The sequence below is a fragment of the Oncorhynchus keta genome, chromosome 16 (assembly GCF_023373465.1).
Source record: "Oncorhynchus keta strain PuntledgeMale-10-30-2019 chromosome 16, Oket_V2, whole genome shotgun sequence".
NCBI lineage: Eukaryota > Metazoa > Chordata > Actinopteri > Salmoniformes > Salmonidae > Oncorhynchus > Oncorhynchus keta.
The window spans coordinates 9,372,502-9,398,999 of record NC_068436.1 but is presented as its reverse complement, the minus strand read 5'-3'; the positions used below and the strand labels follow the sequence as shown (position 1 = coordinate 9,398,999).

At 42.1% G+C, this 26,498-nt stretch overlaps 2 protein-coding genes across 5 annotated transcripts in view; one reads left to right on the top strand and one right to left on the bottom strand.

Annotated features, from left to right (window-relative positions):
* LOC118395568 (neurotrophin receptor-interacting factor homolog) overlaps positions 1-26,498 on the bottom strand; it is a 384,346-nt gene that overhangs the window by 223,724 nt on the left and 134,124 nt on the right. The window lies entirely within an intron of this gene.
* Positions 1-26,498, top strand: part of LOC118395579 (zinc finger protein with KRAB and SCAN domains 3-like) — a 128,283-nt gene that overhangs the window by 81,721 nt on the left and 20,064 nt on the right. The window lies entirely within an intron of this gene.

The following is a 26,498-nucleotide window of genomic DNA, read 5'->3' as shown; positions in this document are numbered from 1 at the left end:
GGTGTGGCATATCAAGAAGCTGATTAAACGGGATGATCATTACACAGGTGCAACTTGTGTTGGGGACAATAAAAGAACATTATAAAATGTGCAGTTTTGTCACACAACACAATGCCACAAGTTTTGAGCTAGTGTACAATTGGTATGCTGACTGCAGGACAGTCCAACAGAGCTGTTGCCAGAGAATTTAATGCTAATTTCACGACCATAAGCCTCCTCCAATGTAGTTTGAGAATTTGTCAGTATTCAGTACTCCGACTAGAAGTGGTAGGCCACAGGCCTCCCGGGTGGCGCAGTGGTCTAAGGCGATGCACAATTGGCCTAGTGTCGTCCGGGTTAGGGAGGGTTTGGCCGGTAGGGATATCCTTGTCTCATCACGCACTAGCGACTCCTGTGGTGGGCCGGGCACAGTGCGCGCTGACCAGGTCGCTAGGTGTATGGTGTTTCCTCCGACACATTGGTGCAGCTGGCTTTCGGGTTGGATGCGCGCTGTGGTAAGAAGCAGTGCGGCTTGGTTGGGTTGTGTTTCGGAGGACTTCGTCTCTCCCGAGCCCGCACGGGAGTTGTAAGCGATGAGACAAGACAGTAACTACTAACGATACCACGAAATTGAGGAGAAAAAAAGGGGTTAAAAAAAAGAAGTGGTAGGCCACAAAAGCTCACAGAACAGGACCGCCGAGTGCTGTAATGCGTAGAAATCCTCTGTCCTCGGTTGCACTACCGACGTCCAAACTGCCTCTGGAAGCAACGTCATCACAATAACTGTTCATCGGGAGCTTCATGAAATGGGTTTCCATGGCCTAAGATCAGCATGCGCAAGGCCAAGCGTCGGCTGGCCTAAAGCTCTCCGCCATTGCAGTTCTCTGGCGTAATTACTCTTCACCATCTGGCAGTCCGACGGACGAATCTGGGTTTTTACGATGCCTGTAAAGTTGGGCTAGGCCCTTTAGTTCCAGGGAAGGGAAATCTTAATGCTATAGCATTCAAAGACATTTAACGATTCTGTGCTTCCAACTATGTAGCAACAGTTTGGGGAAAGCCCTTTTCTGTTTCAGCATGACAATGCCCCCGTGCACAAAGTGAGGTTCATACAGAAAGGGTTTGTTGAGATCGGTGTGGAAGATCTTGACTGACCTGCACAGAGCCCTGACCTAAACCCCATCAAACACCTTTGGGATGAATTGGAATACCGACTGCAAGCCAGGCCTAGTCGCCCAACATCAGTGCCCAACGTCATTAATGCTCTTGTGGCTGAATGGAAGCAAGTCCCCGCAGCAATGTTCCAACATCTAGTGGAAAGCCTTCCCAGAAGAGTGGAGGCTGTTATAGCAGCAAAGGGGACCAACTCCATATTAATGCCCATGATTTTGGAATGCAATGTTCGACGAGCAGGTGTCCACTTTTGGTCATGTAGTGTACAGTCGTGGCCTAAAGTTTTGAGAATGACACAAATATTAATTTTTACGAAGTTTGTATGATGGCAATTTGCATATATTCCAGAATATTATGAAGAGTGATCAGATGAACTGCAATTAATTGCAAAGTCCCTCTTTGCCCTGCAAATCAACTGAATTCCCCCAAAACATTTCCACTGCATTTCAGCCCTGCCATAAAAGGACCAGCTGACATCGTGTCAGTGTTTCTCCTGTTAACACAGGTGTGAGTGTTGATGAGGATAAGGCTGCAGATCACTCTGTCATGCTGATTGAGTTCGAATAACAGACTGGAAGCTTCAAAAGGAGGGTGGTGCTTGGAATCATTGTTCTTCCTCTGTCAATCATGGTTACCTGCAAGGAAACATGTGCCGTCATCATTGCTTTGCACAAAAAGGTCTTCACAGGCAAGGATATTGCTGCCAGTAAGATTGCACCTAAATCAACCATCGATCAGATCATCAAGAACTTCAAGGAGAACGGTTCAATTGTTGTGACGAAGGCTTCAAGGCGCCCAAGAAAGTCCAGCAAGCAGCAGGACCGTCTCCTAAAGTTGATTCAGCTGCGGGATCGGGGCACCGCCAGTACAGAGCTTGCTCAGGAATGGCAGCAGGCAGGTGTGAGTGCATCTGCATGCACAGTGAGGCGAAGACTTTTGGAGGATGGCCTGGTGTCAAGAAGGGCAGCAAAAAAGCCACTTCTCTCCAGGGAAAACATCAGGGACAGACTGATGTTCTGCAAAAGGTACAGGGATTGGACTGCTGAGAACTGGGGTTCTGGTAATTTTCTCTGATGAATCCCCTTTCCGATTGTTTGGGGAATCTGGAAAAAGCTTGGCTGGAGAAGACAAGGTGAGCGCTACCATCAGTCCTGTGTCATGCCAACAGTAAAGCATCCTGAGACCATTCATGTGTGGGGTTGCTTCTCAGTCAAGGGAGTGGGCTCACTCACAATTTTGCCTAAGAACACAGCCATGAATAAAGAATGGTACCAACACATCCTCAGAGAGCAACTTCTACCAACCATCCAGGAACAATTTGGTGACGAACAATGCCTTTTCCAGCATGATGGAGCACCTTGCCATAAGGCAAAAGTGATAACTAAGTGGCTCGGGGAACAAAACATCGATATTTTGGGTCCATGGCCAGGAAACTCCCCAGACTTTAATCCCATTGAGAACTTGTGGTCAATCCTCAAGAGGCGGGTGGACAAACAAAACCCCACAAATTCTGACAAACTCCAAGCATTGATTATGCAAGAATGGGCTGCCATCAGTCAGGATGTGGCCCAGAAGTTAATTGACAGCATGCCAGGGTGGATTACAGAGTTCTTGAAAAAGAAGGGTCAACACTGCAAATATTGACTATTTGCATCAACTTCATGTGAGTGTCAATAAAAGCCTTTGACACTTATGAAATGTGTGTAATTATACTTCAGTATTTTTTATTATTTTTTATTTTTTTATTTCACCTTTATTTAACCAGGTAGGCAAGTTGAGAACAAGTTCTCATTTACAATTGCGACCTGGCCTAGAGAAAGCAAAGCAGTTCGACAGATACAACGACACAGAGTTACACATGGAGTAAAACAAACATACAGTCAATAATACAGTATAAACAAGTCTATATACAATGTGAGCAAATGAGGTGAGAAGGGAGGTAAAGGCAAAAAAGGCCATGGTGGCAAAGTAAATACAATATAACAAGTAAAACACTGGAATGGTAGTTTTGCAATGGAAGAATGTGCAAAGTAGAAATAAAAATAATGGGGTGCAAAGGAGCAAAATAAATAAATAAATAAATAAATAAATAAATAAAATACAGTTGGGAAAGAGGTAGTTGTTTGGGCTAAATTATAGGTGGGCTATGTACAGGTGCAGTAATCTGTGAGCTGCTCTGACAGTTGGTGCTTAAAGCTAGTGAGGGAGATAAGTGTTTCCAGTTTCAGTATTCCATAGTAATATCTGACAAAAATATCTAAATACACTGAGGCAGCAAACTTTGTGGAAATTAATATTTGTGTCATTCTCAAAACTTTTGGCCACGACTATGTTGATGGTGGTGCTGGAGATGATGAATATAAAGTTGACCATTTTTTAAATGTCCATTTAAGCAAGGCATCTAGCACATAACAGGTAGTAAATGGTGAAATGAAAACAAAAAGATTCACTAGAAGTTGACTGGTTAACCGTCGAGTTAGCTAGAGTCCGGCAGAGGGAAGAACAGTCGATTGACTGACCAGTGTCAATTAAACCACCGTTTCTCTCAAATAATAAGCCTGCCAAGGTAAAATTATGTTTAAAAGCATCACTTATCTCATTCTTATCAGTTCCTTGCATTGGACCGGGCCTGATTTCTCGTCTGAAGGAGCTCAGATAGCTCTGAAGATCTAGCCCTTGGTTTTCTATCTTTGACTCTGAATTGTTTTAAAGGGGCGTGTTTATTTTCCAGAGGAATAAATATGGAGGATACATTTTCTAAAGCCAACTCAGGGTCAGGAATACAGGAGACAGTGGCTAAATCGGAGTAGAACATGTCATGTAAAAACCCTTAAGGAGGAAACCTTTTAAATGCATATTTTTTATTAATTGAGGATTAGTATTTTGCTGTTTGGTATCTCTAATACATACATGCATACATACATACATACTTACTTACTTACTTACTTACTTACTTACTTACTTACTTACTAACTAACTAACTAACTAACTAACGGACAATGATCACTGAGATCATATGCAAATACTCCAATAGACAAATATTTATGGGGGTTATTAGTAAGACATTTACCTGTGTGGGTTTTGAGATCAGTTGAGCCAGATTAAAATAAATGCATATAGTGCATTTGTAAAGTATTTAGACCCCTTGACTTTCATCAGACCAGAGGACATTTCTCCAAAAAGTATGATCTTTGTCCCCATGTGCTGCTGCAAACCGTAGTCTGGCTTTTTTATGGAGGGTATGGAGCAGTAGCTTCTTCCTTGCTGAGCGGCCTTTCAGGTTATGTCGATAAAGGACTTGTTTTTACTGTGGATATAGATACTCTTGTCCCTTTTTCCTCCAACATCTTCACAAGGTCCTTTGCTGTTCTGGGATTGATCTGCACTTTTCGCACCAAAGTATGTTCATCTCTAGGAGACAGATCGCGTCTCCTTCCTGAGCGGTATGACTGCTGCATGGTCCCATGGTGTTTATTCTTGCGTACTATTGTTTGTACAGATGAACGTGGTACCTTCAGGCATTTGGAAATTGCTCCCAAGGATGAACCAAACTTGTGGAGGTCTACAATTTTTTTTCCTGAGGTCTTGACTGATTTCTTTTGATTTTCCCATGATGTCAAGCAAAGAGGCCCTGATTTTGAAGGTAGGCCTTGAAATACATCCACAGGAACACCTCCAATTGACTCAAATTATGTCAATTAGCCTATCAGAAGCTTCTAAAGCCATGAAATCATTTTCTGGAATTCTCCAAGCTGTTTAAAGGCACAGTCAACTTAGTGTATGTAAACTTCTGACCCACTGGAATTGTGATAAAGTGAAATAATAATAATAATAATCTGTCTGTAAACAATTGTTGGAAAAATTACTTGTGTCATGCACAACCGACCTGCCAAAACTGTAGTTTGTTAGCAAGACATTTGTGAAGTGGTTGAAAAACGGGTTTTAATGACTCCAACCTAAGTGTATGTAAACTTCTGACTTCAACTGTAAATAAGGTATGTTTTTAAAATTTTAATACATTTGCAAAAATGTCTAAAAAACGTTTTTTCTTTGTCATTATGGCGTTTTGTGTGTTGATTGCTGAAATCCGTTTTAGAATAAGGCTTTAACGTAGCAACATGTGGAAAAGGTCAAGGGGTCTGAATACTTTCCGAAGACACTGTATTCTTTAATTGATCTGAGGTTGGGGATAAGGGGTCAACACTCAGATATAGCACCAATAGCATCCTCCATGGCAGCAAGGGGTAAAATCACAGCAACAAGTACATTTGTATTCCGGGTTATGGACACAATTACAACCAGGAGTTTACCGTTCTTGGGAACAGAAATATTTTTAAAGTATTCACTCCCCTTTGCTTGTTCAATATTTTGTTGAGTTACAGCATGAATTTAAAATGGATTACATCTAGATTTTGTTGTCACTGGCCTAACCAATGTCAGTGTAATTATGCTTTTCGAAATGTTTACTAATTCATTAAAAGCTGAAATGTCTTGAGTAAATAAATAAGTTCAGGAGTAAAAATGTGCTTAACAAGTCACATAATCTGTATCCCACACATACAATTATCTGTAAGGTGCCTCGGTCACGTTGTGAATTTCAGACACAAAGACCAGGGATGTTTTAACTCTTTCTCTGAAAGATGGGCACCTATATGTAGATGGGTAAAAACAGAAGCAGGTATTCAATATTCATTTGAGCATGATGAAGTTATTCATTTCACTTTGGATGGTGTATCAATGCACCCAGTCACAACAAAGGTACGGGCGTCCTTCCTAACTCAGTTGCCAGAGAGGAAGGAAACCCCTCAGGGATTTCACCATGAGGCCAATGGTGACTTTAAAACAGTTACAGAGTTTAATGTCTGTGTTAGGAGAAAACTCAGGATGGATCAACAACATTGTAGTTACTCCACAATACTAATCTAACTGACAGAGGGAGAATAAAGAGTCCTGTACCTAATAAAAATAGTCCTAAACATGCATCATGTTTGTAAAAAGGCACTAAAGTAAAACTGTAAAAAATGTGGCAAAGCAATTCACTTTTTGTCCTGAATACAAAGTGTTATGTTTGGAGCAAATCCAATACAGCACATTATTGAGTACCAATCTCATATTTTCAAGCATAGTGGTGGCTGCATTATGTTATGGGTATGCTTGTAATTGGCAAGGACTGGGGATTTTTTTCAGGATAAAATCAAATGGAATGAAGCTAAGCCCAGGCAAAATCCTAGAGGAAAACCTGGTTCAGTCTGCTTTCCACCAGACACTGGGAGATGAATTCACCTTTCAGCAGGACAATAACCTGAAACACAAGGCCAAATGTACACTGGAGTTGCTTAACAAGAAGACACCGAATGTTCCTGAGTGGCCAAGTTACAGTTTTGACTAATCTACTTAAATATATGCAAAGACCTGAAATTGATTGTCTAGCACAACAACCAATTTGACAGATTTTGTAGAATTTTGAAAAGAATAATGGGCAAATGTTGCACAATCCAGGTGTGAAAAGCTCTATGAGACTTACCCAGAAAAATTCAGAGCTGTGCTCGATGGTGCTTCTACAAAATTTTGACTCGGTGTGAATACTTATGTAAAAGTATATATTTCTGTATTTAATTTTCAATAAATTTGCAACGATTTCTAAAACATGTTTTCCCTTTGTCATTATGGGGTGTGTGTATATGGGTGAAAGAAAATCTATTTACTCCATTTTTAATGCAGGCTGAAACGCAGTAAATGTGGAATAAGAGTACTTTTTGAAGCCACTCCCCCCCTTTCTGTAATCTGTCACATTTTAAGTAAATTATTATAATGTATTTAATCTCTTTTTTAGAGACATAACCATTTAACCATGTTTCTGAGGGAACCAGAATGTCAGGACATTCTGTTCTGTATACAAATGTTCTGTATACAAAGTTCTGTATACAAATGTCAATTGTGCCTGTAGTTCTGTATACAAATGTCAATTGTGCCCATTTTTAAAATCATACTACGCACATTTAGGTGCATTACCCCCTCTACGAGATTTAGAGGGGGTATTCAGTTCATTTACATAATGGCTAACTGGCATAGGATCATCTGCAGCTATTTGTTGGGTGAGCTGAGACTTTGCCAGGTTCTTGGCCATCCACATGAGAGCAGAGCAGACTGCGCATTCGACAGATCTCCTCCTCCTTTGCTGGATGCAATGGCTGGAGCAGGAACTGGGTGAGCAGTGTTGGCAGAGCTCAGTCCACCCAGATGAAGCTCTCATAGTATCAAATTAACGAACATGTTTTCAAAGTACTCATAGCAATCCTTCACTGACCCATCAGAATATGCTCCATAGCAGGGTGCTCATATGAGATTTCTTCATCCAACATCGTCTCATGCTGTATCTCTTATAGTCAGTAGACACGGAGGATGTGAAGCCTGATCTGCTGCTGATCAAAGAAGAGACAATAAAGGACGGACCAGAGAGAATTGACCTGCGGAGTGGACTAAAGATGGGGGAGCAAGTTAAGGGAGAAATACATATAGCCTACATACAGTAATAGATCTTCAATAGGAATAGTGATGCGCCTGCCTATTATTCTTTCTTAATTTTCTTCATTGATAAAATGAAATCAATACAACTCATGTTTACATACTAAAACACACATTATAATGTGTGAACTTGATCAGGTAATTGACTCAAAGAACTCCATTGGTATATGAGTTCTCTGCCATGTTTGTAAAGTCTATTTTGTAACGTCTTCCTGCAGGTGGTTGGCTGGAGGCAAACAGAGGAGACTGTGCGACCATCTTGGATTCCCAGACCCAGATGGGTGCAGCGAAGGGCCCAGGGGACAACATCACTGAGCAGGCCAGGACCAGAGGCGACATATTGGAGGTCAGTGGATGGGACAGCATCCTCAACTCGGCTGGGGAACAACACTGTTAACCACAACCAGAAACAGACAGTCAAACACAAAACAGCAACCAAACTTAGTCTCCATGACAACAGACTGGCTGAGACCAGGGTGAGGCTTAGATTTGGTCTGTGGGGACGGGGAGGTGTCTGTATGAGAACAGACACAGACGGCAGTGCGCCGTCCTGCTCCTCTAGTTGTGATTCAGACAGACTGATGGCACCTCAGATTAACCCCCTAACAGGTGCTTCCTTCAGCCTGCCTTCTACAGGATCTATCAACTGGAACATGGATCTATCAACTGGAACATGGACCCTGCGACAACACAGACACTCCCTGGCCTTTGTCCTCCTCACACTCTCCTAATGTTTAACCAGACCTCAGACAATGCCAATTCCTCAGCACTAAATGGCTACACAAGCCCATTCACAAATGACAGTAGTAGTAATGCTATCAGCAGATCTGGTGGTAAAGAGAAGCTCTTACAGTGTTCATTCTGTGGGAAAGCTTTCAGTTTCCCCAAACAGGTGTAGATCCACCAGAGGATGCACACGGGGGAGAAATTGTTGGGCTGCCGCCTGTGCTGGGCCTGTTTTTCCGACTCGTCCCACCTGAAGAGACACCAGATGGTCCACACGGTAGAAACCCTACAGCTGCCCCCAGTATGAGAAGAGGTTCTCCCACCAGTTGAAGATGCACCTGATGATCCACACGGGAGAGAGGCTGTTCACCTGTATACACTGCTGGAAGAGGTTCTCAGAGAGGACCTACCTCAGGATACACCACCAGAAAATGCACACGGCCCATGTATAGTTTAATGTAACAGAGTACTAGTTTGTTTGTTTGTAGTTAATTCTGTTGGTTTTGGATGTAGAACTGAGAACTGAGGAAATAATAAATAAGATGAGGAAGAGTAGACATACTCCCTCAACCCGGTCATATCCCCTATACTCCCTCATCCCGGTCATATCCCCTATACTCCCTCAACCTGGTCATATCCCCTATACTCCCCCAACCCGGTCATATCCTCTATACTCCCTCAACCCGGTCATATCCCGTATACTCCCTCAACCCGGTCATATCCCCAATACTCCCCCAACCCGGTTATATCCCCTATACTCCCTCAACCTGGTCATATCCCCTATACTCCCCCAACCCGGTCATATCCTCTATACTCCCTCAACCTGGTCATATCCCCTATACTCCCTCAACCTGGTCATATCCCCTATACTCCCTCAACCCGGTCATATCCCCTAATATTTTAGAATATCTTGTCATGTTTGTGTGTGTACAGCAAAACGTTTCTTATATAAACTTTTAGGATTTTCTCTTCCATTTGTGTTTACAGTCTGCAGTCCACGAGGACTTGTTAATATCCAGTGTTGCTGGTGGGAGAGACTGGACCTCTGAGGTGGCTGGTCACAAACCCTGGCCCCGGATCAGGATCATGGATCAGGAGCCGTCGCTCTTTCTTCCTGAGTCGGATCCAGGACCCAACCGTGAGGGACAGAGACTCCACCACCACACAGAACACAACCAGTGGACAGGTGGACTGAACAACAGCAGTCCTGGTGGTCATCAGAGAGGCTCCAGTCTGCAGCCCAGACCCTTCTCTTCACAGTCTCAGTGCAGGGATGGAGCAGGACCTGGGGCTGATAGAGATAGACCCTCCTGTTCCTATGATACAAACACCACAGTATCCATGATGAAAAGAGCAAGACACCCTGGGCTTCAGCCTTCCGAGAGAGTGGAGGGAGACTCCCCTGATGGGAATCTAACAGGAAGTTTGTCTTCTCTTTCAGGGTCTCGTCTAATGCCTAGTGACTGGGTTCATAAAAGGCCTGGGTCTAGCCTTCCTCAGCTACTTCATGGTTACCCTACCAACACAGCACACAATCCCAACAACACCCAAACAATGACTAGAGGAGGGAGCTCAAAGACTAACCACCTGAGTGTGGTGGGTCCTGTTTCTACCTCGCCTGGTGTCATTGGGTCACAGCGTGGGAGACAGAGCATTAGGGGGGATGCCGACAAGCCATACGCCTGCCCCACATGTGGGAAGCGCTTCGCTCAGTCAAATTATGTGAAGATGCATCAGACCGTTCACACCAAGGAGAAGCCCTTCAAGTGCAAACTATGTTACAAGAGCTTCTCCTTCCTGACTAACCTTACCAGACATAAGAGTGTCCACAATGGGGAGAAATTGTAGCACTGTGGCTTGAGTTTTATATAGGGGATATCTGGGAACCATTCTTTAGCTGACATTATATTTATCATGTGAAGTGTCCTGGGGTACGATATATATATATTTTTAAGTACTCTAAGTCCCTCAGTTGAGCATCTGGGTACACTCACATTCTCAAATATACAGACTTGTTGTTTTGGGTGCTGGCATAGCCAAAACACTGTCATGTTATTGAAGAGCAACATTATATTTCCCCTCTCAATTTGGTTTTGCCTATGTTCTATTCATAACAAATATAATGTCCCTCGCAACATTATTTAGCATAATCAGGTGGTACCTGTTCCTTTATGTACTATAATTAAGTGATCAAATCTGTTAATAAATTAGAATAAATCTTGTTGATTTTGTATTTGCTTGTTGACCATTTAGATTTCAAATTGGCCTTAGTTTCCTTGGCTTATAGTGCTCTGAGCTTGAAAGATACTGATTGTGAAAAAGAAATTTGATGTGTAATGTAGTAAGCAGTACTGTACTTTAACGCCCCCAAATAGCAGTCTATTTTTAAATCATGTTGTTTATTTCATGAAAATAACTCCAAATATATAATTTATTTCCCTGAACCTCTCTTTGCCATTTAAATGCTGAGGGGAAAATACATTTTTATTAAATTACTGTTGCTGCATCCCTGTTGATTTAAATAAAACTTTCCATACATGTTTGCCCATGGAAGAAGAGGACAGAAAGTTACTTTTTTGAGCTGAATGACGAGAAATTGTTAAATGTACAATCACTGCAGAACAAACTGTATGAGCTCCGTTCGAGACTATCCTATCAACGGGACCTGAACAACTGTAATATCCTATGTTTCTCTGAGTCCTGGCTGAACGAGGACATGGATAATATGCATCTGGCTGGTTTTCCTATGCATCAGCAGGACAGAACGGCAGTATTGAGTAAGCTCAAGGGGGGTGCTGTGTCTCTTTGTTAACAACAGCTGGTACGTAATCTTTAATATTAATGAAGTCTCAAGGTTCTGCTTGCCTGAGTTAGAATACCTCATAAACTGTTCTCCATACTATTTATCATGCTGGCATTAAGACCGGACTCAATGACCTGTGTAGGGCCATAAGCGAAGAAGGAAATACTCATCCAGAGGCGGCGCTCCTAGTGGTCAGTGTTTTTAATGCAGGAAAACTGAAATCCGTTTTACCTCATTTCTACCAGCATGTAACTAGAGGGAACGAGAGGCAAAAACACTAGATCACTTTTTCTCCACAACACAGGCACGCATCCAAAGATCTCCCTCGTCCTCCATTTGGCAAATCTGACCATAACTCTATCCTCCAGATTCCTGCTTACAAGCAAAAACTCAAACAGGAAGTACCAATGGCACGCTCAATACGAGTCACTTGTACTTCCTGTGGATGGTAAACTATAGGACTGCTTTGCTAGTACAGGCTGGGATATGTTCTGGGACTCATCTTATGGGTTTGAGGAGTTAACCACATCAATCATAAGTGCATTGATGACATTGTGACCTTACGTACATATCTCAACCAGAAGCTATGGATTACAGGCAACATCCGCACAGATGTGGCAGGGCTTGCAAACTATCACAGATTACAAAGGGAAACCCAGCCACAAGCTATCCAGTGAGTCAAGCCTTCCAGATGAGCTAAATGCCTTCTTTGCTCGCTTCGAGGAAAGCAACGATGAACCATACGTGAGAGCACCAGCTATTCCAGATGACTGTGTGATAACGCTCTCTGTAGCTGACGTGAGTAAGACCTTTAAACAGGTTAACATTCACATGGCCGGCAGGGCCATACGGATTACCAGGACGCGTAGTCAGCATACGCTGACCAGCTGGCAAGTGTCCGACATATTCAACCTCTTCCTGGCCCAGTCTGTAATACCTACATATTTCAAGCAGACCACTTTAGTTCCTGTTCCCAAGAATGCCAAGATAACTTGTCTAAATGACTATCGCCCCATAGCACACACTTGTAGCTGTGAAATGCTTTGAAAGGCTGGTCATGGCTCACATCAACACCATCATCGCAGACACCCTGGACCAACTCCAATTCGCATACAGCCCCAACAGATGACGCAATCTCTATTGCACTCCACACTGCCTTTTCCCACTTAGACAATAGGCACACCTATGTGAGAATGCTGTCCATTAACTACAGCTCAGCGTTCAACACCATAGTGTCCTCCAAGCTCATCACTAAGCTAAGGACCCTGGGACTGAACACTTCCCTCTGCAACTGGATCCTGGACTTCCTGACAGGACAGCCCCAGGTGATGACGGTAGGCAACAACACATCCACCACGCTGACCCTCACTCAACATGGGGGCCCCTCAGGCATGATTGCCAGGTCGCGCAAACATTTCAAGCCCAGTGACCACTCAAAATCCAGCCAAAGGGCCTGAAAATGTGGCAATTTTTATTTCCCACAGCAAGAGTTGCCACATTTATACAATAAACAATTTTTCCATTGTTTTCAAGCTAATTAAGAAGGAATATACGTAACTTGTAACTACGTTAGAAACAAAATTTGTTTTTCATCAAAATAATTATTGTGAACAAGACATAAACTAATTAAACTTGCCAGATCATTTTCCATCAATGGATGTCGATTTAACTCATTTGACTGCTATGATTAAGCAATAAAGCATGAGAGGGTATGGTATATGGCCAATATACCACAGCGAAGGGCTGTTCTTAAGCATGACAACACGGAGTGCCTGCATACAGCCGTGGTATATTGACAACAAACCCCCAGGGTGCCTAATTGTTATTATAAACTGGTTACCACAGACGTTACCAATCACACTGCATTCTGCCCTATCCCATCTGGACAAGAGGAATACCTATGTAAGAACGCTGACTACAGCTCAGCATTCAACACCATAGGACCCTCCAAAACTCATCATTAAGCTTGAGATCCTGGGTCTCGACCCAGCCTTGTGCAACTGGGTCCTGGACTTTCTGACGGCTGCCCCCAGGTGGTGAAGGTAGGAAACAACATCTCCACTCCGCTGATCCTCAACACTGGGGCCCCACAAGGGTGCGTTCTCAGCCCCCTCCTGTACTCGCTGTTCACCCACGACTGTGTGGCCATGCACGCCAACAACTCAATCATCAAGTTTGCGACTACACAACAGTGGTAGGCTTGATTACCAACAACGACGAGACAGCCTACAGGGAGGAGGTGAGGGCCCTCGGAGTGTGGTGTCAGGAAAATAACCTCTCACTCAATGTCAGCAAAACAAAAGAGATGATCGTGGACTTCAGCAAACAGCAAAGGGAGCACCCCCTATCCACATCAACGGGACAGCAGTGGAGAAGGTGGAAAGTTTTAAGTTCCTCTGTGTACTTGTCACAGACAAACTGAAATGGTCCACGCACACAGACAGTGTGATGAAGAAGGTGCAACAGCGTCTCTTCAAGCTCAGGAGGCTGAAAAAATTGGGCCTGTCACCGAAAACCCTCACAAACCTTTACAGGTGCACAATTGAGAGCATTCTGTCGGGCTGTATCACCGCCTGGTACGGCAACTGCACCGCCCACAACCACAGTGTCTCCAGAGGGTGGTGCGGTCTGCACGACGTATCACCGGGGGAAAACTACCTTCCCTCCAGGACACCTGCAACACCCGATGTCACAGGAAGGCAAAAATATCATCAAGGACAACCACCACCCGAGCCACTGCCTGTTCACCCCGCTTCCATCCAGAAGGCAAGGTCAGTACAGGTACATCAAAGCTGGGACAGAGATAGAAGCTGTTTTTCAATCTCAAGGCCATCAGATTGTTAAACAGCCTCCACTAGCACAGAGAGGCGTCTGCCTACCTACGGACTTCATATATCATTGGCCACTTTAATAAATGGAACACTCGTCACTTTAATAATGCCACTTTATTAAGAATGTTTTCAAATTTCGCATTACTCATCTCATATGTATATACTGTATCCTTCACAATCCATTCTTTATCTATTGCATCTTAGCTGCTCTGTCACTGCTCATGCATATGTTTTATACTTACAGTTGAAGTTGGAAGTTTACATACACCTTAGCCAAATACATTTAAACTAAGTTTTTCACAATTCCTGACATTTAATCCTAGTAAAAATTCCCTGTCTTCGGTCAGTTGGGATCACCCCTTTATTTTAAGAGTGTGAAATGTCAGAATAATAGTAGAGAGAATGTTTTCTCTCAGCTTTTATATCTTTCATCACATTCCCAGTGGGTCAGAAGTTTACATATACTCAAATAGCATTTGGTAGCATTGCCTTTAAATTGTTTAACTTTGGTCAAACGTTTTGGGTAGCCTTCCGCAAGCTTCCCACAATAAGTTGGGTGAATTTTGGCCCATTCCTCCTGACAGAGCTGGTGTAACTGAATCAGGTTTGTAGGCCTCCTTGCTCGCACACGTTTCTTCAGTTCTGCCCACAAATGTACTATGGGATTGAGGTCAGGGCTTTGTGATGGCCACTCCAATACCTGGACTTTGTCATCCTTAAGCCATTTTGCTACAACTTTGGAAGTATGCTTGGGGTCATTGTCCATTTGGAAGACCCATTTGCGACCAAGCTTTAACTTGCTGATTGATGTCTTGAGATGTTGCTTCAATATATCCACATAATTTTATTTTATGAAGTGCACCAGTCCCTCCTGCAGCAAAGCACCCCCACAACATGATGCAGCCCGTGATTCACGGTTGGGATGTTGTTCTTCGGCTTGCAAGCCCCCCTTTTTCCTCCAAACATATCAATCAATGGTCATTATGGCAAAACAGTTCTATTTTTGTTTCATCCGACCAGAGGACATTTCTCCAAAAAGTATGATCTTTGTCCCCATGTGCAGTTGCAAACCGTAGTCTGGCTTTTTTATGGCAGTTTTGGAGCAGTGGCTTCTTCCTTGCTGAGCGGCCTTTCAGGTTATGTTGATATATGACTCTTTTTACTGTGGACATAGATACTTTTGTACCCGTTTCCTCCAGCATCTTCACAAGGTCTTTTGCTGTTGTTCTGGGATTGATTTGCACTTTTCGCACCAAAGTATGTCAAATCAAAGTTTATTTGTAACATGTGCCGAATACAACAGTGAAATGCTTACTTACAGGCTCTAACCAATAGTGCGAAAGAAAAAGGTGTGTGTGTGTAGGTAAGTAAAGAAATAAAACCACAAAGGATTGCTGTTGTTCTGGGATTGAGTTGCACTTTTCGCACCAACGTGCGTTCATCTCTAGGGGACAGAACGCATCTCCTTCCTGAGCGGTATGACGGCTGCGTGGTCCCATGGTGTTTATACTTGACATCAAATGATGTCAATTAGCCTATCAGAAGCTTCTAAAGCCATGACATCATTTTCTGGAATTTTCCAAGCTCTTTAAAGTCACAGTCAACCTAGTGTATGTAAACTGCTGACACTCTGGTATTGTGATACAGTGAATTATAAGTGAAATAATCTGTCTGTAAACAATTGTTGGAAAAATGACTTGTGTCATGCACAAAGTAGATGTCCTAACCAACTTGCCAAAGTATAGTTTGTTAACAAGAAATTTGTGGAGTGGTTGAAAAACGAGTTTTAATGACTCCAACCTAAGTGTATGTAAACTTCTGACTTCAACTGTATATATTCTTATCTCATTCCTTGACTAGATTGTGTGTATTAGATTTTGTTGTGGAATTTGTTCGATATTAGGTTTTGTTGTGGAATTGTTAGATATTACCTGTTAGATACTGTTGCACTGTCGGATCTAGAAGCATAAGCATTTCACCCCGCTAACCATGTGTATGTGACCCCAATTTTTTTAATTTTAAGTCATTTTTTGTCATACCCATGGTACACTGTGTGATTTGTAAAAAAATATATATATATTTTTTTTTACCTTTATTTAACCAGATAGGCCAGTTGAGAACAAGTTCTCAGTTACAATTGTGACCTGGCCAAGATAAAGCAAAGCAGTGCGACAAAAACAACAACACAAACCAACCTACAGTCAATAACACAATAGAAAAATCTGTGTACAGTGTGTGCAAATGTAGAAGAGTAGGGAGGTAAGGCAATAAATAGGCCATAGGGGCGAAATGATTACAATTTAGCATTAACACTGGAGTGACAGATGTGCAGATGATGAACCAAGGGCTATATCTGTTCTTAGTTCTACATTTTTTGAACAGGGCATGCTTATTTAAGATGGTGAGGAAAGCACTTTTGAAGAGCAAGCAAGCATCCTCTATTGACGGGATGAGATCAACATCCTTTCAGGATACCTGTGCCAGGTCGATTAGAAAGGCCTGCTCGCTGAAGTGTTTTAGGGAGCATTTGACAGTGATGAGGGGTGGTCGTTTGACCGTGGACCCATTACGCACGCAGGCAATGAGGCAGTGATTTATGAGATCCTGGTTGAAGACAGCAGAGGTGTATTTAGAGTGCAAATTGGTCAGGATGATATCTATGAGGGTGCCCATGGTTATTGATTTAGGGTTGTACCTGGTAGGTTCCTTGATAATTTGTGTGAGATTGAGGGCATCTAGCTTAGATTGTTGGACGGCCAGGGTGTTAAACATGTCCCAGTTTAGGTCACCTAACATTACGAACTCTGAAGATAGATGGGGGCCAATCAATTCACATATGGTGTCCAGGGCACAGCTGGGGGCTGAAGGGGGTCTATAACAAGCAGCAACGGTGAGAGACTTTTTAAAAGTAGAAGCTCGAATTGTTTGGGCACAGACCTGGATAGTATGACAGAACTCTGCAGGCTATCTCTGCAGTTTGCCACTCCGCCCCCTTTGGCAGTTCTGTCTTGTCGGAAAATGTTATAGTTAGGGACGGAAATTTCAGGATTTTCGGTGGCCTTCCTAAGCCAGGATTCAGACATGGCTAGGACATCCGGGTTGCCGGAGTGTGCTAAAGCAGTGAATAAAGCAAACTTAGGGAGGAGGCTTCTAATGTTAACATTCATGAAACCAAGGCTTTTACTGTTACAGAAGTCAACAAATGAGAGCTCATGGGGAATGGGAGTGATGCTGGGGACTGCAGGGCCTGGGTTAACCTCTACATCACCAAATGTAAACAAAGGAGGAGTATAATAAGGGTACGGCTAAAGGGTATGGCTATCGGCGAGGCTCCGAGTCGACAGTAAAGGGTCCAGGCCAATTGGCAAAATAGGTATTGTTGCCCAGGAATTGGCTGATGGACCTCTTCGGCTAGCCGGGAGATGGGCCTAGCTCGAGGCTAGCTCAAGGCTAACTGGTGCTTGCTTCTGGACAGAGACGTTAGCCAGGAGTAGCCAATCGGATAGCAGCTAGCTAGCTGCGATGATCTGGTTTAAAGGTTCAGAGCTTGCGGTAGGAATCCGGAGATGTGGTAGGGAAAAAGCAGTCTGATATGCTCTGGGTTGATATTGCGCTGTGCATACTGGCAGGAATTGACCGGGCTGAGGCTGGCTGATGTCCGAGTTAATGGTGATGACCACTAGTAGCTAGTTAGCTGGCTAGCTTCTGATGGGGGTTTCGGTTCTAAAGTATAAAAAATAGCAGATCCGTACCACATTGGGTGAGACGGGTTGCAGGAGAGTATGTTCAGTCCGTTATTGGAAATTGAGATATTTATTTTTTAATATATACTGAATATATACGAAGAAAACGATATAGACACGGGACAGGACGGGACGAGACAAGACAAAACAGACGTCCGACTGCTACGCCATCTTGGAATTATAATATATATATATATACACCACGGCTTTCACCCAATCAGTATTCAGGGATCGAACCCGGTTTCTAATTTTAAATAAATCCCTTTTGTGCATGTGCATAACTATAGATGAATCCAACAGGAGAGTTTGAGTGATGAAAGTTAGACAGAGGAACTCGAAATCCCTGAGCAAGAAACACAGACAAACTTTAAAAAACAAATGTTAGGCTAATTTCTGGCAATTATGCCGTTATGTGCCAGATGTTAAGACTTCATACCGTTATGCATTGCCCATTTGCCAGATTGACTTGTCATTTCAATAGGCATAGGCTACAAGACTAAAATCTGGATTTATGATTGTATTTCAATGTTGCCATGGTTCGCCTAGAAAGATGCAGGTAGCCTATAGCCTATAGGCCTACATCTTCAGAATGTCTGAATTAGCCTAGGCAAAACGTAGGCAAGATGTAAACTGAATGATTTAGCAGCTTGCTTAGTTCAAATTAACAGACTAATTTATTTCAAATGAATAGTTTGGCAATTTCGAGGTAAGAAGTGCTTGTGTTCCCCAATAGCCTGCTGGAATAGGTTACTGAGGATGGGGTCGTAATTTCAATCACTGAAAAAAATATTAATAATATGTAGCCTATACGAAAGGAATATGCTTTTCAGCAAGAGCCAGTGTTCATTTTTTTTTTTTTTACCTGTAGCCCAATCTGACTGACTGCTACCGTCAATCTAATGCGTTCTAACAACTGATCGGCAATTGCGATAGAACATTGATGACTTTCAATTTAATTAACTAAACATGACCATTAATAATTGCATAATAACACAGGGCTACAACAACAATACACTGAAGTTATAGTCTATTTATTAAATCAGTTTGCCAGCTCCAGGTAGGATACACAAGTGGCACAAATAGATTTGCAATGACTCCAGTGACAGTCATTTCAACATATTTATTGTATCAAATGGCAGCCTACAGTAGCCTACAATGGCATATAAATTAATAGTCTACTTGATGGCCAATATATGCAAATGTATAATTCTCCACATTTAATGTCAGTTTCATTGAGGACTTTTCCCCATAACAGAAGAACGCAAGGGAGTTCCATCTTCCATTTCTAATTTCCACTGGTGCATAATGACAAAGTTAAATAGCCTACCTACTGGTAAAACGTTGTCACAACGTGCTCCTGCTGCTTTGTCTCCACTCAGTCACATGACTCAGCAAACAGTGGACTAAACTGCATGCTGTAGTGCTCTCTCAACACAGACATACCCCTACAACCCTCAACACCACCCATTTGCTCAGTAACAGGCTGCCTTACTGCCTGATAGTCAGCAGCAGGTCACAATGAAATATTTGTACAAAAATATGACGTGGTGCAATTTAGACCTTGCACAAAAATCCGCAACACGCGATCAATACATTTTCACCCGCGACATCGTTTTCAAAGTAACCCAATTTGGCAGGGAAAACACAAACATAGTGTGCATTTGAGATACTAAACTACAAAAATCAAATCCTCGTCTGAAAAAGAAGAAACACTTGTCAGAACAGAAATTACAAGATTGTTATAATACTGTAATTGCATCAAATGGTTGTTTTGTGCAACAGAATAAGGGGTGGTAAGAACACTCATCTATGTGTGTTCTACTGAGGATGGGCTTCTGGGAGATTTCACACTGGTAGAAGATTTACGATGTCTTTGGGTGATAATCCTAAAGAGACCGCATTCCATAGCATGAGTTAATGTTTCTGTTCTTTAGGGTACCAGGGAGAGATGACTCAGGGCCAGACCCTGGTTTCTACACAATGAGGACAGTATTTACAGCAGATAATGTTTGCTGTGAATTATTAGTAACCTTGTGACACATTCCACACATCTGTTGTTTGTCCTGAATATCCAGGAGGATGGACTTTCCTATTAAATGCTTCTTACGGCTGAAATCCTGTTAACGGGATCGATTTGACAACAGCCATTGAAAGTGCAGGGCGCCCAATTCAAACAATAGAAATCTCATAATTAAAATTCTTCAAACATATACAAGTATTATACACCATTTTCAAGATAAACTTGTTGTCCGATTTCAAAAAGGCTTTACGACGAAAGCACACCATCTGATTATGTAAGGTTAGCGCCTAGTCACTTAAAAACACAGCCATTTTCCAGCCAAAGAGAGGAGTCACAAAAAGCAGAAATATAAATAAAATGAATCACTAACCTTTGATGATCTTCATCAGATGGCACTCATAGGACTTCATGTTACACAATACATGTATGTTTTGTTTGATAAAGTTCATATTTATATCCAAAAATCTCAGTTTACATTATGTTCAGTAATGTTTGCCTCCAAAACATCCGGTGATTTTGCAGAGAGCAACATCAATTTACAGGAATACTCATCATAAATGTTGATAAAAGACAAGTGTTATGCATAGAATTAAAGATATAATTCTCCTTAATGCAACCGCTGTGTCAGATTTCAAAAAAGCTTTATGGCAAAAGCACACCATGCGATAATCTGAGTACAGCGCTCAGCCACCATACAGACACCCGCCATGTTGTGGAGTCAACAAGTCAGAAATAGCATTATAAATATTCACTTACCTTTGATGATCTTCATCGGAATGCACTTCCAGGAATCCCAGTTCCACAATAAATGTTTGTTTTGTTTGATAAAGTCCATCATTTATTTCCAAATACCTCCTTTTCGTTTGCGTGTTTAGTCCAGTAATCCAAATGCACAACGCGCGAGCACTAAGTCCAGACGAAAAGTCAAAAAAGTTATATTACAGTTCTCAGAAACATGTCATGCGATGTATAGAATCAATCTTTAGGATGTTTTTATTATAAATCTTCAATAATGTTTCAACCGGACAATTCCTTTGTCTTTAGAAATGAAAAGGAACAGACCTCGCTCTCAAGGCCGCACGTCTGACTTAGCTCATGACATTCTGCCAGACCCCTTAGTCAAACAGCTCGTATTCTCTCTGTTGACATCTAATGGAAGCCTTAGGAAGTGCAATTGGACCAAATTTACACTATCTTGGATAGGCAAAGACTTGAAAACCTACAAACCTCAGATTTCCCACTTCCTGGTTGGATTTTTTCTCTGGATTTTTCCTGCCATATGAGTTCTGTTATACTCACAGACATCATTCACCTCAGAGTGTTTTCTATCCAAATCTACTAATAATATGCATATCTTCTGGGCCTGAGTAGCAGGCAGTTTACTCTGGGCAAGCTTTTCATCCGAACGTGAAAATAGCGCCCCCAGCCATAAGAAGTTAAATAATAAAGTTTACTTTTTTTGAGGAAATGTAAAAGTATCTCCTTTGGATTACAACACACTTTAAGAACTTTATTGCTCAAGGTTTTCAACACAACTCGTACCAGTGTGATTTTTCCAGTGTTTCCTGTATTCCTGTCCGTGAATTATCTCTGGAACATTTCTCCTCTATTTTTATTCTCCTTGCTGATGGCTGATAACACGCCACTTTTGAACAACACAGAGTCAAAGACAAATCAAATCATTGATATACCCCAGAGCTTTTCGGAGTTTATTCAACTGAGAGACCTGGGGCCTCATTTATAAAAATGTTCTTAGATTTATACTTGAACTTAGTCGTAAGATAATTTCCGACAGTGTGCTTACGTTCAGTTCATAAAAGATACTGATCATAAAAACCCTTGCTTACGCAAGTTCTAAGAAGCCCATTTGTAACTTACGCACCTGTGATCTATAATTTTCAAATTAACTTAAAATTGACGGTGCCTTACAATCAGCGATTCCACTTATAGAATGCTAGAACAAATGAGGGTTTAGTCAGGAATTGCCATGGACCAAAAGAGAAAAGCAAACTTTTTGGAAGATAAGATCACGGCAATGGTGGAGAGGATTGAAGACAGGCAAACACGTATTATTCGGTGGACTAAATAGTGGGTTGACAAACAAAGCCACACAAGAAATGGTCTGACCTTAAACTGCAAAGGTAAGAAAATCGCCATGCATAACCAGCAGGAAAATCCCTTACGCCAAGTCTAGACTTTGCGTAGAGATAAGATACTTTCTTTAAAAAAGTAAGGTTTTATAAATAACTACTTACACATGGTTTTCAGCATAAGTCACACTTAAGATCAAAATTGATCATATGTCCGTTTTATAAATGAGGCCACAGGCCTGGTCCAAAGCAAGCCAAACTGACTCTGCAGCTGATTGGCAATCTTTCAGACAACTTAGAAACGTATGTGCTATCTTGAATACGAAAGCTAAATCACACTACTTTATAAGCTATATCTCTGACTATAGAGGTAATCCTTCTAAATTTTGGAAAACAGTTAATTAAACAAAGCATGCAAATTCCTCTCCTTTTCTGCCCGTTTTTTAAAGTATGTTTTGTCAGACTGACATCATTACTGAAAAACTTGTGATACCTGATGCTTTTAATCATAATTATTTGAGAGAAATGGTGGTTTAAATAACTATGGTCAGTTTGTTGCTCTTCCCTCTTCACTACTGGTGAATCTGTGCATTAATTACTACCCGTCAGTGGCAATTTTAGCATGTAAATCTTGGCGGGGCAAAACAATAACTATATGTTTTAGATGTGTAACAGGGTTGGTTATGTTTCCACTTGCCTCTAAAGAAATGTGTATTTAATGTTCAAGCATTCTTATTGGTTGGTTCAATTCTTATGACAATAAGGCGTGTTGTTATTGGCCCCGCTTGCAGATAGGGGGAGATCGCAAACGTTATATTGGAGGTTATATTGTCATCAAGGCTTTATATAGGAAGGGAGAGGAGAGCGTGTTTGAAAAGTTTTATAGCCCATGTCCCTTCACAGGGGCGGGCCACTGATTGAACAGAGCCCTACCTTATGAAAACCCAAATCTCACATTTTAGAAGCTAAAATCACATTTCATCCCATCACAAATACTTTCATATTCAAACATTTAAATTGAACAACAATTTCATGTGAATCCAATAACTCTGTGTAGACTTTCCACTGTAGAGTTTATGTCATCTTATCATTGATGAGAATGTCTCAGATGACGACCGAACTGACATCATATTCATTAAGTACCACCGCATATGTTCAATTGGTCGGATTACCAGAATATAGTTCCTTTCCCCCCACCTTCTGATGATCCCAGAATCTCTATTTTAACCAAGGGTATTGAAAATGTAACATCAGTAGGGTAGAGAGAGGAAAAAGGGGGGAAGAGGTATTTATGACTGTCATAAACCTACCCCCAGGCCGATGTAATGCTCACATATGCTCACTGCTAACACAGTTGTTTTCATGCTACAGATTTTACCATCGACAGCCATCAACATCATTAAGCCCTGCACAACTAACTTGCTGTTTCCTATTTAATTACAGATTATAAATAATGCTCAACTGGGACAACTGGCTGGGTGTGATTTCTTTGAACAAAACAACGCAAGCAGAGTACGATTGATTTCTGTTACAGATGCATGCCAGCAAACCCACAACACATTATTGCACTATAATGTTGACAAACGGTGCCCACACACTGTTAGGGCCTACATAAAGCTGTCCCAACAGCAGAGTCCCAACAGCAGTCCCAACACCTTACCAATGCTACACCTGGCTTTCAGCTGAGTCGTATCTGGCCTTTTAATAAAACATAGCTGATATGGCTGACTTGCTTAACCAAATGTGGTTTCTATTGACAATTGAGATGTACAAACTATGGAATAGGGGGACGACGAGCAGATAATAGGCAAGCCGTAACTTCGATTAAGACATTAATGAACGAGCAACAACGGATGTAGTCAATATAACTATTTTTTCAGCACTTCTGAAATGTAGAGCGACATAATTCAGAACATGGGCAGTTCTTACTGTATTCTCCCTGTACACCAAGTCAGAACCGTAGGATAAATAAAGAGGGCATATAAGCAGACAATGAAACCTCTTACACTATTCATTGAAAACATTTATCTAAAACAGGCTATAGGCTACATGTGCAACCCCAAGTCTGAACAGTAGGCGAAATTAGGGGGGTGGGGGGCAAATTATTATGGTGAGGCACATGGGCCACTAACAGCTTACTACACAACACGCACTTAGTATTACTTCTTAGATACAGTATACATATCTCCCTGGCATATTACAGAATTTATGCAGCAGCATGTAAGACATGTTTGTACTCATCTTGAGTGCTCACTTGAACAGGAAAGTGGCGCGGCGGTCTTTCGTGGGCAAATTTTGTCATCAGTCTGGCATTCTCTGGATTTATGGTGCTTTCAGGACAACTGGGAACTTAGAAAAAAATAAGGTTGAATCGTGATGTCAGTGATCTTCAGGTTGGAGCTCTAGAAAGATGCCAGAGTTCCCAAGTTGCAATTCCGAGTTGGATGACCATTCAAAATGTATTTTCCCCAGTCAGAGCTCGTTTTCTTGAACTCACTGAAGTCTGAGATTTCAGAGTTTCCAGTTGTTTTGAGTGCAGCAGAAGTCATGCTGGATTGACGACATGGCCAGTGCTGAATGTTTATTATTTTAAGCTTGGAAAAGAGACCCTTAAACCCAAACTTGGGACCCCACAACCACTCCACTGAATAGCAGGATTGCAGTGAGCTACTGACTCATTCCAAACCACTCATTGTTGAATGTGATTTCCAACTTGTTGAGTAATGTTTATGTCCAATGGCCGATGAGCACCGATATGTTTTATCTGTAATTTCTCTTCATATGATAAGGATTAAAAAGGATTTTCCAGTAGATTGATGTCAAAAAATCCACTGGGGTTGATATGCATGATCCATTTTTGCTGCAGCTCTTTGCCCCCCTGATTGCAAAATAATTACCCATATCTTTAACCTGACTACTATATCTGGTACTATTCCCAAAGTTTGGAAGGCAGCTCTTGTACTCCCCGTTCATTAATGTGGTGACCCTTATGACCTAGATAACTATTGCCCTATCTATAAACTTTCTTGTCTAGCAAAAACATTAGAAGCTAAGATCTTTCTAATCTATGAATTGTATTCTGAATGTTCATCAGTCCGGCTTTAGACCAGGTCATAGCACTATCTCTGCATCCCTTGTTATAAATTATGTCGTTAACTGTATGAATAAAAGGCAACATTGTGCTGCCGTCTTTATAGAGTTGTCAAAGGCCTTCGATACTGTTGATCACTCACTACTAATTCAGAGGCTTTCCTCAATTGGCCTAGAACAGGCTGCATAAAGCTGGTTTAAAAACTACTTAACGGATGGAACTCAAAGTGATGGTGATGGTGTTAAATAACGTTTTCTGGACATAACGAAAGGTGTCCCGCAGGGGTCGTTCTGGGTCCAGTACTTTTACTGTAGACAGTGCCTTTGGAAAGTATTCAGACCCCTTGAAGTTTCCACATTGTGTTACGTTACAGCCTTATTCTAAAATGTATTAAATATGCTTTTTTCATCAGCAATCTACACACAATACCCCAAAATGCAAAGTGAAAACAGGTATTCAGACATTTTTGCAAATGTAGAAAAACAGAAATACCTTATTTCCACAAGTATTCAGACCCTTTGCTATGAGACTCGAAATTGAGCTCAGGTGCATCCTGTTTACATTGATCATCCTTGAGATGTCTCTACAACTTGATTGGAGTCCACCTGTGGTCAATTGAATTGGTTGGACATGATTTGGAAAGGCACACACCTGTCCATATAAGATCCCACATTTGACAGTGCATGTCAGAGCAAAAACCAAGCCATGAGGGTACCAAAGCATTTTTGCAGCATCCCCAAGAACACAGTGGCCTCCATCATTCTTAAATGGAAGATGTTTGGAACCACCAAAACTCTTTCTAGAGCTGGCCGCCCGTCGAAACTGAGAAATCGGGGGAGAAAGGCCTTGGTCAGGGAGGTGACCAAAAACCTGATGGTCACTCTGACAGAACTCTAGAGTTCCTCCTTGGAGATTTCCAGAAGAACAACCATCTCTGCAACACTCCACCAATCAGGCCTTTATGGTAGAGTGGCCAGACGGAAGCCACTCCTCAGTAAAAGGCACATGACAGCCCAATTGGAGTTTACCAAAAGGCACCTAAAGATTCTCAGATCATGAGAAGCAAGATTCTCTGGTCTGATGGAACTCTTAGGCCTGAATGCCAAGTGTTACGTCTGGCGGAAAGCTGGTACCATCCCTACGGTAAAGCATGGTGGTGGCAACATCATGCTCTGGGGATGTTTTTCAGGGGGAGGGATAAGGAGACTAGTCAGGATTGAGGCAAAGATGAACGGAGCAAAGTACAAAGAGATCCTTGATGAAAACCTGCTCCTTAGCACTCAGGACCTCAGATTGGGGCAAAGGTTCACCTTCCAACAGGACAATGACCCTAAGCACAGAGCCAAGACAACGGAGTGGCTTCGTGACATGTCTCTGAATGTCCTTGAGTGTCCCAGCCAGAGCCCGGTCTCTGGAGAGACCTGAAAATAGCTCTGCAGCAACACTCCCCGTCCAACCTTACAGAGCTTGAGAGGATCTGCAGAGAGGAATGGGAGAAACTCCCCAAATACAGGTAT